Source organism: Pelodiscus sinensis, chromosome 20, assembly GCF_052426305.1.
Source record: "Pelodiscus sinensis isolate ZL-2025 chromosome 20, ASM5242630v1, whole genome shotgun sequence".
NCBI lineage: Eukaryota > Metazoa > Chordata > Testudines > Trionychidae > Pelodiscus > Pelodiscus sinensis.
The window spans coordinates 8487876-8502054 of record NC_143071.1 but is presented as its reverse complement, the minus strand read 5'-3'; the positions used below and the strand labels follow the sequence as shown (position 1 = coordinate 8502054).

The window sequence follows — 14179 nt, the reverse complement described above, 5'->3', positions numbered from 1 at the left end:
ATGTATAAATTCACCCCTTCTCTTTCTAATCTGTACCACAAGTCTGAAAATTCAAAAGAGGGACATTGATTAGTAAAAAGGGAGGCACTTGTCTAGAAGTTGGAGAATTAGGACAGTTGTGTTCTGTCTAGTTCCACTCCTGGGTCCTCACAGAGTATAGCTTCCGTACTCATGTCGAGTATAATGACAGAAGAGTAGGGCTGGAAAGGAACTTGAGAGATCATTTAGTTTAGCCCCTTGTGCTGAGGCAGGACCAAATATACCTAGACCATTCCTGATGTATGTTTGTAGTATGTTCCTTTGCACTTACTCTAATTGGTGTGGATTCTTTCACCCCAGATCAGACCAGGAAAGAAGGCTCTCTCTATGTAGATCACATAATGGATCAAATACTCAAAAGAAATATCCCCTTCCTTAAGGCGTAGCCAGAGTTGGTTGCAGCTTCAGGGTCCATAGAGGGGAAGAGTGTGGAGACTGATTAGGTTAGGGCAGAATCAACAGGGATGACGTACATCACCCTCTTTCTGGCCCTGCAGAGATTCCACAGGCTAAGATAATACAGCCTGGGACTGGACTACCTGCGGCCAGGGAGTATGAGTAGCACCACGATCCAGAAAAAGTACAGAGGCATCAGACGTGTTAGGAGATAGCTTTAACCTCCTACAGATTTCTTTGGATCCTCAATATTTCTGGCCAGGCCCTGTGACCTAATCTCCAGTGATCAAGTATGGGGATAGGGATGTAAAACCAGGTTCTTGAAAAAATAAGGGATAAACTCTGAGGAAACCCTGTGAAATGTTTTCTTCTCCAAAACTTTACCCATGTTGATTTTTGGGGGTTATGATCTCTGCTACTGAAAATGCATGAGAAACTAGCAAGGTGTTGCACTTCTCATTGTGAGTAATGACATGTTGTGTTCTTGTAGCCATGTCAGTCCAACAAGGTAGGTGAGGTAATATCTTGTATTAGATCAACTTCTGTTGTTGAGAGAGATAGGCTTTTGAGCTTACATGGAGCCTCTTCTGTAACGGTGCCAGAATGAGACACTTAAACTTCCTAGCCTCAGTTGCTGTAGCAAGGAGAGAAAATAGTCATGTGTAAACATATCCGTTCAGACTGTATTTGCCCTACCTAGAAGAATCAAATGCAAATGAAACTTCTTATAAAAATATACTTTCTGTTACATAAGGGCTGCATCTAGACTGCCAAGTTTTTCCGCAAAAGCAGTTGCCTTTGCGGAAAAACTTGTCAGCTGTCTACACTGGCTGCTTGAATTTCCGCAAGAACACTGACGGTCTCGTGTAAGATTGTCAGTGTTCTTGCAGAAATGCTATGCTGCTCCTGTTCGGGCAAAAGCCCTCTTGCACAAATACTTTTGTGCAAGAGGGCCAGTGTAGACAACGCGGTATTGTTTTGCGCAAAACCACGTCTAGATTGGCATGGATGCTTTTCCGCAAAAAGTGCTTTTGCGCAAAAGCGTCCGTGCCAATCTCAACGCTCTTTTCCGCAAATGCTTTTAACGGAAAAACTTTTCCGTTAAAAGCATTTGTGGAAAATCATGCCAGTCTAGACGTAGCCAAGGAGTTTATTTGGTTTTCAAAGGCCAGTAACTATCTCACGACTTCTGATTCTTTTCCTATTTTTACAATGAGAGTATGTAATGCATTCCTGCACATAGTTCTGGAATATTAACACTCCAGTTGTCTGTAAGAGAGAGTATATTACAGTGTCTTAGTGCTATTCAGTAGCATACAGCATGCATGACAATTGGAAGTGTTCATTTCCCAGAGCTATACAAAACACACTCATATAGGCTACAATTTTTAAAGAAACCTAAAAAGTTCCCAAATTTTCATCAAATTTCAATAGGATTTGGGTGCGGAGCTTGCTTTGTCTGTTCTGAAAATCCCAATATTAGACATAAAAAATGTTTTAGCTTTTACATGTGATTCTAAATGCATCTGACAAATATTCTATACTGATTTATCTTATTGATTCTATTTTATGCCAAATTAATTTTTAACATCCCACGTAATTAAATGTCTAACTTAAAAATTCTCACACAAATAAGTTGAGTAAAGGTTATCATTTCTGGTTTTAGCAGACTATATACTCCATCTAGCTTATGGTGCAGAGCAGCAACAAGATCAATAGCGAGTTCTGGTGAAATCCATTGAACATTTAAAGTAGCTAAGCTGACAAAACTCTTGATTACATGGGATATTAGCCAGCATTCATTTATCTCTTAGATATGTCCCATCAAATCAATGAAATATTCCAACATACTAGCAAAATATGTTTGCATCTATGTATATTTGGGCCCCAAACTATAATTCCTGGTTTGAACTGACATGTCATTCTTCTTGTATTGTTAAGTTTCTAGAACTTAAAAAGGAAAGATTTTTTTTAAATTCCTAAGAAGACTGCCTTATGTATTTTATGATGTGCACTGGAAGTAAATTTTTCAATAAAGGATTTTGAGCTCATCTGTACCATCTCCTATTAAGACAATGTGTGTAGTATCAAGTGGGTCCATGCAAATTTGACATTGAAATGCAGGGAGTGAAAGGTTGTTTTTGTAACAAATCTTTCTTGTATAGTCCTATTAATTTTTAATACAAACATTTTCAATGCCATACATTTGCAAGCAGCAAAAAAGTATTTTAAGCATCTGAAAAACATCTTGATGTGTACCACTAAATTACCTACACTATGCCTCAGTTTATAAAAGAAATAATGTAGAGTATTATTAATAGAAATAGAACTATAGGAACATGAGAGAGCAGTTCCAACCACTTTTAGCAGAGAACAGATGTCTTTGTATCTGAGTAGGTGGATGGCCCAATCCAAGACTATTTTTTCTATCTCTATTTCAAGTGGTAGACACGAGAATTAATTTCTTATTGAGTTGTCAGAAGGGATTTATGAATGTTAGCATGTAACTCAAGACCTTTTTGCGTAACAGGGTACACTCAGACTATGGTAATATAAATAAGAGCTGGATGTTCCCATTTTGCTCCAAATTAAGACTATGCATACTACATACGATGGAGCTACATAGAAGCTCCAAAAAAAAAACCCAGAACAACAAAAACAAAAACAGAACATAAACTTCAGCCTAAGCTTTCTCTTCAGCCCTAGCTTTCCTAGGGTTTCCTGCAGAACCCTGTGTTTCCCTAGTTCCCTCTCACCAGAAGCTCATGCCCATCTTTTATATCTTAGCGGAATCAACAAGTTGCACCTTCCCTGCGTGCAGTCAGTAAATTTCCGTTATGGTTTTATGCAAGTCTGCAACTCTTGCCAACAGAAGAGTTCTGCATCATGATGTGAGGTCTTATATTTGTTGCGTTAATTTTCATGGAATAAAGAGATCCAGAGAACCCAAGGTGTTAACACAACTCTGTTACTGTACAAGACTAAACAGTTCAACATAGTTCAGGATTTTGAGCACAGAGACCTCTGCCCGCTTAGTTTCATGGCAAATGCACCATTAAAAACCTTTATAAGCTTTTATTTAAGATTATAGAAAAAGGAAAAACAGTGAGGGCATTTTAAATACAAAGTATGAATCAGATTTATTTTTAAAAGTTCTTTATTCCCTTTTCCTTTAGTTGTAGTAATTTTAATAAAGGGAAATCCTGCTTTACTGTCTTTTAGATGTTATTAAAGAGGGTTGCAACAGCCCTTTTTGGGGAGAGAAAAGACTAGTTGAGGTGGCCTGGAACTGTTGCTGTTGTTCAAGTCCAAACCCACTGCCCACAAGAGGAGATAAACACACAGAAGAGGGGAGAAACAAGGCCAGCAAAGATAGAAAATTCAGCTTCTGTGTATTGTGCTAACTCTTGCAATCTTGATGCTAGAGAAATAAGGGGCCAGTGCATGGTTGTATCCACCACTCCAACTCCTGGAAGCATCAAGCTGTCTGAGGTATCGCTTGTAATTGCTCATTTGGTAACAGGTTCACAGCAGTGCTGTAAAAGATGCAGTCTTGACTGCCTAAGCCAGACTCTTACAGACTAGAGGGCAAAAGGAGAGAGAGAAGGAAGAGAAGAAAAGTTGGGTGATATGGAAACAAGTTTCTTAGCCCAGGCGGTCTTTGTGATTTAGCTGGACCTGGTGATATCACCTGGGTTCTTCTGGATTGCCTATTCCAAACAGGTTCTCTCTCAGGATCAGGACAACCAAAGACCAATGGTGTCATGGTGCATCCAGAGATGCCTGGGGGATAGTAGTAGTGTCAGCCAAGCTCTCTCCTTCTGGTCCAGGTATCACACAGCCTGCCAACTTGATTCTAAAAGAAAGAGAGAGACAAAGGGTACGTCTAGACTACATGCCTCTGGCAACAGAGGCATGTAGATTAGGCTACCGGACATAGTAAAAAGAAGCGGCGATTTAAATAATCGCTGCTTCATTTAAATTTACATGGCTGCCGCGCTGAGCCGACAAACAGCTGATCAGCTGTTTGTCGGCTCAGCGCGGCAGCCATGTAAATTTAAATGAAGCGGCAATTATTTAAATCGCCGCTTCATTTTACTATGTCCGGTAGCCTAATCTACATGCCTCTGTCGCCAGAGGCATGTAGTCTAGACGTACCCAAAGAAAGGCTACATCTAGATTTCAGGCTTCTTTTGGAAGAAGCTTTTCCGGAAGAGATCTTTCAAAAAAAAAAAAAAAAAAAAAAAAAGCTTCCGAAAGAGAGCGTCCACACTGCCAAAGCACATTGAAAAAGAAATCTGCTTTTTCAAAAGATAGCTCTTTTGGAAAAAGGCTTCTTCCTCGTAGAAAGAGGTTTACCAATGTTGGAAAAACCCTTCTGTTCTTTCAATTTTTTTTTTAAAGAACATGATTGCAGTGTGGACGTAAGTGATTTTTTTTTGAAAAACGGCCATTTTTCCAAAAAAACTCGTTAGTGTAGACAAAGCCAGAGAGAGAGAGAGAGGGAGAGAGAGAGAAAGACTCTTTTTTACTCAAAGAGAATGATGGGAACAATGTCATCCCTTCAGTGTTTTGCCTACTATTTAGGCCTAATTTCCAATATACCAGTTTTGGTCTATTGATTTAACATCTCACACTCTTTCTGCTTACTTACATGATCTCAACACAGTCCTGGTAGGCCTTTTTGTTTAGACAAATCCAGTCTTTCCATCCTCAGTCTGTACATTTTCCCATTCACATTTGCTACCAGTGACTGGAACATTCTATCCACTTCTGTCCACTTCCACACACCTGAACTTAATTGCAGTAGACTTGTCAGGCCCCAATTATTACAACATAGCCTACCTTCTGTTATATGCATCTGTGAGCAAGTTGTACCTTGTTGTATTAGAGGACAATTCCGCTGAAATCAAAGGAACTGCATTTTTATACACAACAGCAGAATTTCCTCTGATAGTCCAATACACTAGCAATAGTGCTTATTATATCATCAGTATCTGTGGCAAACCTCTGGCTGTGACCCCAGGGTCCTGCACTTCTGGCGGATAGTGTTTGCTTCAGAGGCCTGCGGTGATCCTCCACATAGTCTCTTTCCCTTTACTAGAGGCAAGGGTCACAGCCTACTGAGCCATCCTCATCACAGGTTAGTTCACCATTTGGGGTGAAAACTCCTCCTTAGTCCTGGCAAGCTCTTAATTGGCTTGAAGTACCTGCTTGATGGTGCTGCACTGGGCTTGGCCCTGGTTATTCAGGGAAAAGGAAAATGTTTATTCAGAGCCTTGCATTAGAGTGTGGCAGCCAGCTCGTCTGGGTCCGTCACATATCGCACTACTTGAACACTAGCTTTCACACATAACTACTTCGATCCACTCATTTATCAGCCTGTCAGAACAGTATATAATTACATGTGAATATGTCCCATCCCAAACTACCTGACAATTTTAAAGTATCTAAATTGTCCAAATAAGATTCCTAGTGTGTGTGAACTTAACTAGTGGACATAGTTTCTTTCACCGTATCTACCAAACATTTAGGTAACTACATTCTTAATTGAAAAATCTCTCTATAAATAATGATTACAATGTAGTTGTTTGCTAAAATTAATTTTACCACATTCCAATCCCAAATTTTTCACAAATAACGAATGATATTTTTGAAAGGAAGAAACCCCTGTGCATTTCAACTATTTCTGAGAAAAAAGAGAAGGATGGACTTGGTTCCATATTGTGAGCAAGGATCACAAAATAAATATTTGATCTGTAAATAAAGTTTCAGTTACAGATAAATGGAAAATTTTAAAATAAGATAATTTTGTATACTTTTTTCCTCCAGAAATTGTGTAATTAACTCTCAGAGGATAAGAAGCATACTGAACATTTGTAAAGAGATATAATAATTACCAGGGCTCGCCAAACCGCGACGAGCCCCACTCGCTAGCCGCACAGTTCGGCATGCTGTGCATGCGTTGACCGCGCTGCGCATGCGTTGACCACGCTGCGCATGCGTTGACCACGCTGCGCGGCTGTGCCAGCTTGCAATCTACTCGCCACAGGTGAGTAGATTACATTAATTGTCGAGCCCAGATAACTACAATATGAATAAGTATTGCAAACCAGTGGATATTATATAAGAGGTAATAGTGTTAGCAAATAAAGAAAATATATTCTATATACACTAGACTCCTTGAAAATTATACATTCCATTTTCTTTGTACGTCATATGAGTTATGGGAAGACAGGCCATGACAAGTGTAAGGTTGCTGAGGCATTTCAGAGTTTAACAGTTTCCTGCGCATCACATCTTGCAGGGATATAAATGAAAAGGAGAAACTATTCTAAAAAAGGACACTGCAGGGAAAAAGGTATGTCTTAGCTTCTTATACATGACTGAAGCTGAAAAATCCTTGGGGGGTTATTAACTCAATGTTTGAAACATTTATTTTGGTTTGAATTTTGATTTTAAAAATAAAACAATCCCTGAAGAAAGGAATATGAAGTAATCTATATTTGTGATTTTTATTTTTTCCTGCAACTAGCTTACACAGGAATGTTTAGAAATTTCCGTGATTTATACTAAATTAGGAATTGATTTAATATGGCAAAAAATATCCACATAGGAGAAAACATAGCGCTTTTAAGGACAATGGTAATTACTACAAATTTAGTGACAGAAAATATTCAAGGTTTGTTTTGTGATCTGTTTTGGTGGCTGTGATGGATGGGATGGGTGCTGCCCTTTTTTAAATATCCAGCATCCAGTAACTAAGCGATAAAGCCAGGGTAGCCAGGAAGCATTGGCAGGGAGCCAGGAGAACATGGGAAGAAAGTGTTGAGATTTGAATTGAAAGGGAATCTGCCTAGTGCAGTTCTTTTGTGGGTGTTCCACAAGGATCTGGGGGAAAAAGATGAATTGAACCAGGCAGGAATATTCATGTCTAGAAAAGTAATTCCCACACTTAAGGTACATCTAGACTACATGCCTCTGTCGCCAGAGGCATGTAGATTAGGCTACCAGACATAGGAAAATGAAGCGGCGATTTAAATAATCGCCGCTTCATTTAAATTTACATGGCTGCCGCGCTGAGCCGACAAACAGCTGATCAGCTGTTTGTCGGCTCAGCGCGGTAGTCTGGACGCGCGGGTGTCGACATCAAAGGCATTTGTCGACCACCCAGGTATACCTCATCCCAGGAGGCATACCTGGGTGGTCGACAAATGCCTTTGATGTCGACACCCGCGCGTCCAGACTACCGCGCTGAGCCGACAAACAGCTGATCAGCTGTTTGTCGGCTCAGCGCGGCAGCCATGTAAATTTAAATGAAGCGGCGATTATTTAAATCGCCGCTTCATTTTCCTATGCCTGGTAGCCTAATCTACATGCCTCTGGCGACAGAGGCATGTAGTCTAGACGTACCCTAAGACTGGGAGGCCAGCTATCAGAAATTACAGGGTTTTTTTCAAGCTCCCTTGTGGTCAAAAAGCATGGGGTACCCCTCTGGAAGAAGTTCCCAAGTGCATCTTCCTGGGTTTGAAAAGCGTTTCTTTTACATCAATGGTGGCAGCATACCAACCACGGCCATGGAATCTGTGATCTTGGGAAGTTTTTAAGCAGAAGCCTATAGAGGCAAAATACTTTTTAAAATGTCTTGCAGGCTCCCACCTTTTGCACTCAAAGTACCACAATGGGGAACAACCTTGACAGTGGCAAATATAGAATTTGCCAAATTCGCAACTACAGATCCATCTATATGTGCCCAGAACATAATAAGATATTTAAGACACTGACAGTTAAAGAGCAGAATTAGACTTTCATGGGGAAGGGGCAGATCACCCCAAATTTACCGACTGTAGATATCTTGCAACCTTCCTTTGGATTATATGGATCCAATACAATAATACCTATGTTCCTATCCAGAGAAAATAATTAGAATTTCATTATACTAAATATGTAGATAATATTGGTGGTACATGTGCAGTTAACTGTGCTAAGTCATATGTGATTTCCTGTGAAAAGTAATAAGAATTATTTTGTCTGTGTCTGAGCAACTATAGATCAATGAAGTTTTATAAACCCAGCTAACATAACACTAGTTTAGCGGTTCTAAAACTTTTTGGCCCATGGCCCATCCCACTCAATGCAGACCTTTCCGTGGACCACCAACTAATCACCCATGATGACAAAATGGGTGCAGAAGGCTGTGGGAGGGACGTGGAAGGGAGGTTTGTTGGAAAAGTGGGCTGAGGGTAGGAGAGGTCTGGGAGGCAGGGAGGGTGCAAGGAGCAGGGTGGGAGTGGGAGAGTCTGGGTGGGAGGAAAGGTACAAGAGCACGGTAGGGTGTGGCGTCTGGATGGGAGAGATGGTGCAGGAGCAGGTTGGTGGTACAGGGGCTGGGTATGAAGGGTGCTTACCTGGCTCAGTGCCTCCCGCTGCTCTCAGGCACCATCAAAATCATCTTAATTTGACATCTATCTCATTTGGCAAGCACCCATCTTATTTGAAAATCTGCGTGCTTTGTAGAAAGAGCTTTAGCACAGATGTTGACATAGTTTAATACAGGGGTTTTCAAACTCTGGGTTGCAGCTTGTAAGGGCAGGCTGCTACCTGGCTATGAGACGCTTTGTTTACCTGAATCGCTGCAGGTACAGTAGATCACAGCTCCCATTAGGGATGTTAGATACTGGGTTATTGAATAGTCGTGTATCCACATGAAATCTTTGCAGTTACATGAGTATTCGATAGTCTCCAGAGGCGGGCCAGCAGCCAGTGTGTTCCAAACCCCACTCCCAGGGAGCCCCTTGCTACCCCGTGCTGCTGCCTCTATGTCAGAGGCAGGAGCATGGGGTGGCAGGGGGAGCTGGTCTGTGAGGGGAGCCAGTTTAAAAACCAGCTCCCTGTGCGGACTGGCTGCCTGCCGCCCTGTGCTGCTGCCTTCAAGTTGTGACCCCTTGAGGACAGGGGTGCTGCTGCAAAGCAGCCTCTGCCCGTGGTGGGCCCAGGCTTGTCATGAAAAGAGGGTTCATGGGATGTGGAGCATCCTCTCTCTGCAGGATGCTCAGGCCTGCCTCAGAGGCCGCTTCATGGCAGCTTCCCCTGCTCCCCTCCCCCTCATTGCTGCCTGTAGTAGCTGCGACCCAGCATTTGAAAACCCCTGGTTTAATATATACTCTTCTGCAGCTAAAATGTTGCACATTTGGAATATGGTTAGAGAAAAGTTTGCTGGGCTGCCCTTCAATGCCATTAAACAATACTCTTTTTCCACCCAAGTTCTCTGTATTTTGCACAACAGGAGCACTCATTTGCATTCTGGGGCATAATGATTTTTCTAAGCACTGTTAATAAATGTTTCAGTTTCCTGAATTTTACTTACCTCTTCAGTGTGGCACTCCTGATCACATCACCTATCAGCTGCCCCTCTCTGTCCCCTCCACCCCCGCTCTCAAGGTGATTACATTAAAGCAATGGTTTTAAATCTTTCTTCATTTGTGGCCCCTTAAAATTTCTGAATGAAGATGCACTCAATCTGTGGTTTTCCAAAGAGTCTGTGGACTACCGGTTGAAAATCAACATAGCAGAGTATGTATAAGCATTGTCCTTAAGAGTTATATTCATATTTCTGTATTTATTATCCATTCTCCTCAAGGAGAAATATAACATGACTTGATAAGTCTTTGAAGTGGTGAAATGTTTTGAGGTGTTTGTAGTGAATCACAACATTTCAGACATGAAAGCTTTGCACAGAAGATGTAAAAATAACGTAGTGCAACTCCAAGATGTTTCCAATGAGCGAGTGAAGCCTGCCATTTTCTCTATATAGACAACTGAAAGACTGCCTTAAGCTGTGCATATGTTATTTGTGGCAACCTGCTGAGACTGTTACAAAGATAAGACAGCAGGGTAAAATTAGATGAAAACACTCTGAACTGCATTTTATGTAAATGAATGCATTTTTACAATTCAAATTGTGATTTTGTTCTGTATTCACTTTGGGGATTTTTATGTATTCTACAACTGTAGTTCTAGAAGTATTTCCTCGGGAGGGCCAGCACATGTCAACACGTATCAGCTAACTTGTTCAGAACAGCAGTTTCTGCAGGAGACAGCTGTAGTAGTTGTATTAATATTTTTCTCTCCTGGACAAAAGTTATGTAATTGTGCAATCACTGCACACTCTTCCCCTAGAGAAGACTCTTTCCTTTGTTGGTGCCCTCCATCACTCACCTTTTTCAAACAAACACTGAAGAGTGATTAGCAAAGTGGATCTGTTCTCTCAGGACTGGACCAGTAGCTTCATTACTGGTCCTGCTCCCTCCATGAATCTTTTAAATGATCCTCTCAGACTATCAGCATAATCTATATGTTCAGTAGTGGGCATAATACGAGTACAATGAGGCCAATATGTAAAAGCCAAACGCAGGTTGCTTGTCCGCTAAACAGAGTAGCTTGCTCGATGGAGCTGGAACTTGAAGTCCTGTATTTGTCAACAAAACAAGCAGCGTATTATTAATGACAAGATTCCCTATGCTCCCATGCCAGTATTCTTCTTGGATAATAGGTTTGTCGTCATTAGGCCTATTAAGCCCTTAGCTTTTTTCTTGATACTGCTAACAAGGATTCTTATTGTCATTTGCCACCAAGGAACTGGACTGATTGAGTGTAGACCATGCCATAAAGTTTAATTCTTCTGCCCATCATCATAGCATCTGAGTACATGATACATAAAATAAGTAACAATAGTGAAGGCCTTATTGGACTTCATGGAGGCTGAAGTCTTTTGCATGTTTCTTTCTGCTATCAAAATTCTGCTTTGCAAGTTTTTTTTTGGGGGGGGGGGAATAATTGTTTCTTTGTTGCAGGGGAAGAAGAGCTTGTTAAGGAGTTAGGAACAGAAGGAGCTTTAATATCAGTTTTGGTAGAAAGGCTTTATCCAAGACAAAGGTTTTGCAACATTTCTTAAGGATAGTGAGACAGGATTCATGTGGCATCTTATGGAAGATTTTTAATTGAGTCCTTACAACAATACTTAACAAATACAACAGACATCCAAGTAATGTTTCAATCCTTTAAACTAATTCCTCCCACTTCCCAAGAATCTCAATTACAATATGTGGCTTCTGACAAATAGTTACACATGTACAAAACTAGAATCAAGTGAGTAGTTTCCCAATTGGATTAGGCTTGTGCATGTTTATAGGAGTGGGGTTTCAGACCCATTTGGAACTTCTTGGGAAGATCTCTGTCTGCACTAATGAAGACTTTAGATGACAGTATAGTACATATCGGTGGCAAAATGAAAACAGTATCATAAACAACAGAACCCAACTCAAAGCTCCCCTCCACGGCATTCACACACACAAAACAGTTTCATTACAAATAAGGCCCGGCAAAATGGCCTATGTGTATTTGCTCCTCCATTTTAATTATGTTTAAACAATGTATTATTTAAATAATCTTAAAGATTTATTCAAACACCTACACCCCCCAAGGGTGCATTTTATACACAAGTCTCAGCATCACTGAAAATGAAAGAATTCTTCCCAAACACTGTTCAATGAAACCCTTTCACAGAACCCCTACCTAGCAATGCCCCTCTGTAACCCCCCCCCCCCACCCTCACGGGACTGCTCGTCTTTTGGCCCCCCACAAAACACTCTCTATCAGTCAACTCCCTAAACAGCTTTGCACCTCCCAACCATCCCTCTGCCAACAGCTCCCCTGCCCTGCTCTTGTGCCCCACCCCCGCAGACAGCCCCAAATCACCCCTTCTGTGCCACAATCCCTGACACAGCCCCCCCCCCGCCAACCCCCCCAACACAGCCCTTCTCCCCCCCCCCGACGGCCCCTCCCCACAGCTTCCTCTGTCATGAGGTGCTGGGGGGCAAGGCATCTTTAACACCATCGTAACGGGGGCAGCCCCGCAGGGGCCAGGGCTCTGCGCAGCCAAGCCTGGGAGGTGGGGGTCAGAGTGGTATAAATTAAGCACTCGCCTCAGCACCGCGCCCCCCCCCCATTAGAGCCTGTCTCCCCGCCTCCCCTCCCCCATTACAGCCTGTCTCCCCGCCTCCCCTCCCCCATTACAGCCTGTCTCCCCGACGGCGCCCCCCTCTCCCCACGGCTCCGGAATTTCCGGAAACTACCTCCCCATCCACGCGCCCCTTCCCCCCCAACTTCCCTCCCTTCTCCTCTCCAGGCCACTTCCTCTTCCTCCCCCCCCCCCCCCCCCGCGACCGTCCCTCCTCCCGCCAGCCTCCGTCAGGGCGCAGCCGGGGCCTTGCTCACCCCCGCCGAGCCGGCAGCGTTGCAGCCATGGCAACCCCCGCGGCCTAGCCCGGCCGACGGAAACGGAAGCCGGGCCCTGTCGCTCTGGGCAGCCGGCGGCGGCGGGGTGGGGTCGGGTTGAACCGTTGGCTGCTTAGCCTGGTGCCTAGGCGGGTGGCGGTGCCCGGCCTGGGAGGGCGGCTCCATCCTCGCTGACTGCGGGGGAGGACTGAGCAGGGGGTCCCTCAGCCTGAGACCCCCCCCCCCACAGCCTTAGGCTCCCCCTGCCCTCCTGCTGCAACCTCTCCTAAAGCCCCCCCCCCCGTGAGATTCCCCCCTCAGTGCAGGGGAGCGGGGTCAAAGCCTCCACGTCGTGGACCGTGAGGTAAATGGCGCTGGGTGGTCCTGGCATGCCCAGCAGACAGGCTGAAGGGTGTGAGGGAGGGAAATTGCCTCCCCCCACGTGCGAAATCTCAGCCGCTGGGTGCCAAGATGTTAAAAACTCAAATGATTCTGAAATAACATGGGGCCGATGTAGACTAGACAAAAGACATGGGGAAATGTCCTCGCGCTTTTCCTTGCTGCCATATTCCGCATGTGGTATGGTGGCGTGTTGGCAAAATTCGTAGTGGTGGGCAGAAAAGTAGGTATGGGTCGTTCAACAACGCCGCCTTGCTGAAGCGATTGTGCAGACTGGAAGCGTGCAGAAGAGGTAGCGAAAGAAAGCCAGTTCCTGAACCTGGAAAGTTGATGGGTTGAGTAAAAGGGATGTACTTCTTCAACTGCTATCAAGAGTTGGGAAGCTATTTAATACGAAGCAAATAGTGAAAAGTTGTAATATATGTAGTATAACCATACTTAAATCACAGCACCTATAGATGAGGAAGTGGCGGCCACCTACCTTGGGATGGAAAATTATTGGATATTGAGTAAGGCAAAGGGTCCAACATACCTCTGATGGGTGTGGTATAAGAACCTGAATTCATTATATATAATGATTTATTTGTGAAATTTCTAGTGGGGTCAGCAAGGCATGGTCTACTTGTGAATCACTGTAATTAGCTTAATCTCATGGTGTAATGTAGAAAATGTTTATTATTTCAAAATTGTGGTAGAAATAACTAAAGATAACAGTAATTCTTGGCTCACTGCATTTTCAATTTTCAGTTCAGATTAAATGCAATATCAACATTAGAATATGTATTTACAAGTATCAGTTAAGTAGAAATGGAATATCAGAGTGTTACATGATGGTACATGCTGAATAAAAATAGTCAAAGGAGAGAAAAGAGGAAAAATACATTTTCCTCTTGATATGAAATGTTTTATAATGTTAGAGCTGGGAGGTAGATTGTAGGTGGGTGAGGAGACTTTTCTTTTAAGCTGAGAATGTAGACAGCTAAATAGTAGACTATAAAACATCTGAAGAAGTGGGCTGTGCCCACGAAAGCTCATGATACCATCTACATGTTTTGTTAGTCTATGAAGT

General features: G+C 42.9%; 1 protein-coding gene and 1 long non-coding RNA gene across 8 annotated transcripts in view; one reads left to right on the top strand and one right to left on the bottom strand.

Annotated features, from left to right (window-relative positions):
• Nucleotides 1–7802: 7802 nt before the first annotated feature.
• LOC112544367 (uncharacterized) lies at nucleotides 7803–12822 on the bottom strand. The gene is made up of 3 exons (XR_012896910.2): nucleotides 12712–12822; nucleotides 10654–10903; nucleotides 7803–8937 (listed from the first exon to the last, which is right to left on the bottom strand). It is a non-coding gene; the product is annotated as an uncharacterized LOC112544367 (long non-coding RNA).
• The window catches only part of CEP112 (centrosomal protein 112), a 359448-nt gene continuing 357911 nt past the window's right edge, over nucleotides 12643–14179 (top strand). For all 7 annotated transcript variants that reach the window (XM_075903958.2, XM_075903952.2, XM_075903955.2 and 4 more), the window contains exon 1: nucleotides 12643–13075. The gene's annotated coding sequence lies outside the window, so the exon portion shown is untranslated. The remainder of the gene's footprint in view (nucleotides 13076–14179) is intronic.